Here is a 5,150-nt window from a genome sequence, read left to right as displayed (position 1 = left end):
AGCCCTCTTAACTGCTTTCGCAATTTATTTATTTATTTATTTTTTATTTCTCCGAAGGAAGAAAATCCTTACATTGCCAAAACAGCATTCTATGGGAGAGGGGTACAGGAGAGGATTAGGGCCACTGGAAAAAAAAGGCCGATTTGTTTATTATTATTACTATTTTTTATTAGAAAAAGTCAGAATTATGACTTCTATTTTCTCAAAAAAAAAAGTAAAAAAAAAAAAAAAAAAAAAAAGGATTTTTTTTGTAGTGGCCCCTTCCTTCTTCTGTATTCTTATTTTCATCATTGTATTCATTAAAAGAAAATGGTAAATAAACCCTTTAAGCCCAGGCCTCTCTTTTGGGTCTCTGCTAGAAAAATGATAAACCCAAAATAAAAAGAGTATATCTCTGCATCTTCAAGGTGTATCTGAATCATTCTGGTGTCTAAATAATGGGAACACTTGTGAAATTTGTTCAGAGGTGTCAGTATTGGTATTTATGTCACTGACTCAGTCACAACTATTTTTTTTAATGTCTTTTATTGTGGAGTGACCTCAAAGTCCCTTTTTTGGGGGGGACCTTAGGGTTTAAAGGGTTTACAGTGTTAACACTAGGATTGGATCAGACCAGTACCAAAACAGGCCAATACTAAAGCTGAGGTATCAATTTTGGGTTAGGTACTAAAAAGATGGTTTACGCATCACTAAGTGTAACTTTATTTTCAATGTTTACATCTGTAAAATGAACATGGGTAAGTCTCTGTAAATCACAGTTCCTTCATCTGTTTCTGGTGAGTCTCAATTCAACAGTATATAGTAAGTCACACAGAGGCTTCACTCTGCATAGCTTCAGATGATAAGATAATAAAGCATATTAAAATCTATTCTCCTCTAAGCATGTTGAAGTCATTTTGGTAAACTTGAGACTTGTTAACTTTGTTTTGGAGTGTGGTCACATTATGTACTTTCTAATGGATTCCAAAATACAAATAAAGCTACTACTATTATTATTACAAAAATATACAGAAGAAGGAAGCATTTACTTTGTAGAAGCAAGCCTTTGTGTTCAACAGAGTATTGGGTCAGTAAAATTATTCAGCATTCATTTTTTCCAAATAATATTGTAGTTCTCTGTTCTTTGTAGTTTATACTCTCCCTTTTAAAATACTGCACAGCTTTAAGAGAGTAACTCTTAAAACTGAAAATTTGGTGTTATAATGGCCTGAGACTTTGCTTTTGCCAAACTACTCTGATGACTTGTTCACTTTCAAATTCAGGTTTTTATTGTTTTCACATATCCAAGAGTGATGCCTGCTTAAAACAGAAAACTATTAAATGCAATGACGACACTTCACCCAAAGATATTAATGGATAAAAAAGAACGTTGGATGGGTTTAGGAGAATTTAAGGCTACAAATCTTCAAGTATCCTCTGGTGTGAGGGGGTCACAGATGTAATAAGAGCCCCTCTGACCCAGCTGCTGAGCTCCATTTCAAGTATTAAAGCAGTAATACACAGGGGGGACGCTGGGGGACACTGACTTTTCCTACAGAAAAAACCTTGGTGATAACCCAAGTTTCAAAACTTTGTAAAGTATCAAAAGTGTTCCTCCAAAGTTGCGAATAAATCTGAAATTGGTTCCTGTAGAAAAACTTTTACTCCTAACAATCTTGGCAACAGTCAGTCTCGCAGCACAAAGAGCCAGCTGGCCAGAGAGCTGAGAGTGATTCTGACAGTTACTCCACTTGTGAGGGGCAGGTAAAAAAAGGCTTCTGCAGCTTCACTTTTTGATATTAAACAAGAAAAACATGTGAAAAATTGAGTTGTTTTCATCCTTGGCAGATTTGGAGAGGGAAGGTCATCTTTGCTTTTGTCTCACATTTACACAGCTTCAGTAGTCACCCTTACATCCTCAACTTGTTCAAAATAAGAGCAACTAAACACTCAACTCTTACCAAAATGTCCTGACGTTACCTGGGCTTGAGTGTTCAAAAGTTTTCGATATAGTTGAGATGCAATGAGACTACCAGGTTGAGAGCAGTATTTTTTCTTCATTTTGAAGTCAATCCTAGAATTGGCATGGACCAAACTACCTCCTTCCCTGAAACAGTGATCATGCAGTGCTTCTCAGGTGTTGAATCCAGACAAATAAAACCTTGTGGTCTTGCTTTTTACATTCTGAAGCCTAAACACACAACAGGTAAGGTCTAAATTTCATCCAGTCTGGCTGTGTCTGCCTTCAAATTTGCTTCCACATGATGCCCCATGTAGCCTCCCATTTTTCACATGGTCCCATGTGGCCTCCTTCGACGCGTGGCCCCTGTCTGCCATAATATGTCGCCTCAAACACATGACACCATGTCACCTTTCACAAGCGGCCCCATGTCACCTTCCAAGCCCAGCCCCATGTTGCCTTCCACTGAGGCCCCATATGGCCTCTCGTGTTCCAGTGCCCCATGTGGCCTCCAATGCCGCGCTGCCCCATGTCTGCCATACCATGTTGGCTCCCATGCACGACCTCGTGTGCTTCCACGCGGCCCATGTAGGCTCCAATGCGTGGCCCCATGTTGTCTTCCAGGCGTGGCCAAATGTGGCCTTCTCAACCTGGCCCCATGTCTGCCGTACCATGGGCTCCAACGTGTGGCCCTGTTGCTGCTGTACCATGGGCTCTGACATGCAGCCCCATGTGGGCTGAATGCCAAGCCCCATGTGGGCTCTGATGCCCAGCCCCATGTGGGCTCCAACTCAAGGCCCCATGTGGGCTCCTACACCTGGCCCCATGTAGGCTTCCACACGTGGCCCCTTGTGGGCTCCCACGCAAGGCCCCATGTGGGCTCCCAAGCATGGACCAATGTGGGCTCCTGCAAATGGCCACATGAAAGCTACCATGCCTGGCCCCATGTGGGCTGCCATGCGTGGCCTGATGAGTGCTCCTTATCCAGGCCCCATGTTGCCCTATGCTGGCCCATGTCACCTTCCACTAAGGCCACATGTGGCCTCCCATGTCCCAAAGCCACATGTGGCCTTCCATGTTGTGTGGCCTCCCATGTTGTGCTACCCCATGTCTACCATATCATGTATGCTTTCACTCCTGGCCTTATGTGTGCACAGTTGCGGCCCACTGTAAGCTTCCATGTCGCGCTGCCCCATGTGGGTTCCCACACCAGGCCCCATGTAGGCTCACACAAGTGGCCCCTTGTGGGCTCCCATGCCAGGCCCCATGTGGGCTCCCACCCACGGCCCCAGGTGGGCTCCCTCATGTGGCCCCATCTGGGCTACCACGCCAGGCCCAATTGGGCTCCCATGGCAGCCCCAATGTGAGCTACCATTCGCAGCTCCATGTCAGCTCCCACACCTAGTCCAATTTGTGCTTCCACGCCAGGCCTCAGGTGGGCTCCCACGTTAGGACCTATGTGGGCTCCACCACTTCTACCTTCGCCCCTATTTGGCCTTCTACTCGTGGCCCCATGCCTGGTGCTTCATGTGGCCTCCCATATTGCCTCCTTTGTTGTGCTGCCCCATGTGGTGCCCCCACGTGTTGCCTCATGCCTGGCGCCCTAGAAGTTTTAAATCACGTTATCAGGTGCTAAACACTGGGAACAGTCACGGTGTCCAAGCGGGAGTGTGGAGATTAATGAGCGCATCTCAGCAGTTATGTCAGCAAAAGACTTGGCAAATGGACCAATGAGCAAGCACTGTGTACAGGCAGTGCTCATGGGAGTTGTAGTGCCATAGTCTCATATTGCGCTAGCTTTAGTATTTCAGATGCTGTTTCAGAAAAACTACAATTACATAATTCAACCCCCCACAGTGGCTGGTAGGGGTGACAGTGTTACCTGCCACAGCTGTAATTCACCCGCATTTGGCAGGTTGGGGGGTGTTAATGTCAAGCCCTGATCACAGTAATCGCTATTTAATGTAACTGTCTGAACCAGCATATACATTTATATCTATATTAACTGTCCCGTCACATCTGATGTCAGATTAAAGCTGTTGGTCATCATGGAAAGTTAACCTGACGGGAACTGGAAGATTGATGCACATCTTACAATTAAACAATAAACAGCCTTAACATCTGATACTGAGTATATATCTGGTTCTCTCATTTCATTTAATTCAAAGAAAAGAGGGAGAGAAAAGACGAAGAAAAAAGAAACAAAATAAATGTTTGTCACTCAGGATTTACCCGTGATTTCCCATGTTTCTCTGTTTTAGTCTTTATTTTTAACGTGATCTAAAAAGATGGAGTACATTACTGTTAGGAGGATGAGGCGGAGACACCGGGGGAGTGTACAGTATATCACCAAAGGTTCTGCTATTTGGCGATGACAAACCAGGAGTGCAGGTGGATCAAAAGTATTCTGAATGGATAAGCCAGCTGTGTAACTGTCTCTTAATTTTGTTCTCCTATTAATGACAAAGGAACAGATTACATCTGTCCCGGGAGCTGGCCCACACGATGACGTGCTTCATGTCCTCCGATGCGCCCCGCTGTCCATTCTCCTGCTGTAGGGACAGCGTCTCTGACCGTCTCCGCTACCGGGTCTTTCCAGCACACTGTTTCCACGGTGCTGTGGATCACTCAGACGCTGCGGCTCGGCCGCAGGGCATTTAATGGCGAGGAGAGGCGCTCATTTGATTGGTGAAAACAGCACTTGGCTGTGTTAAACCCACTCACGGCTTTTCTCCTCCCTCTCTGCCATTTGCACGGAGGGAGGCGTGGACGCGCTCCTCTGCGCCTTGAGCGCGCCTCTGTTGGCACTGCAGGAAATTTGCAAAGTGTGCCGGTTATGCCCTGTCTGCGCGGCGAAGGCTGGCGCAGGGCAGATGCGCCTGCGCTTGTGCTGGGTCTACGAAATTAGAGCCCTCAGAGTCAAAGCACTTCATGATGCAAGGTGGTTTTCTCAACTTTTCTGGAGGGTTGTTCAATACATTTTTTAAGCACTGTATGTGTAAAAACACATTACTCAAATTAAACAAAAACAACAATATATTTTTGTTTTGACTGTATTATATCATTGAAACCAGCAAAGTAACACATAGTAAGTCGTAATACATGAATAAAAGCAACCAGAGTGCACTTACCTCTTTGTCTACAGGGGTCACCAAAATCAACACAAAATAAAGTGCTCTTCACATTTGCTTTAAATATATTTTATTCCATT

The sequence above is a fragment of the Halichoeres trimaculatus genome, unplaced genomic scaffold, assembly GCF_033239565.1.
Source record: "Halichoeres trimaculatus isolate MK-OKI-2021-1 unplaced genomic scaffold, fHalTri1.1 fHalTri1_scaffold_21, whole genome shotgun sequence".
NCBI classification, from domain to species: domain Eukaryota; kingdom Metazoa; phylum Chordata; class Actinopteri; order Labriformes; family Labridae; genus Halichoeres; species Halichoeres trimaculatus.
Note: the sequence above shows the minus strand (reverse complement) of the source record.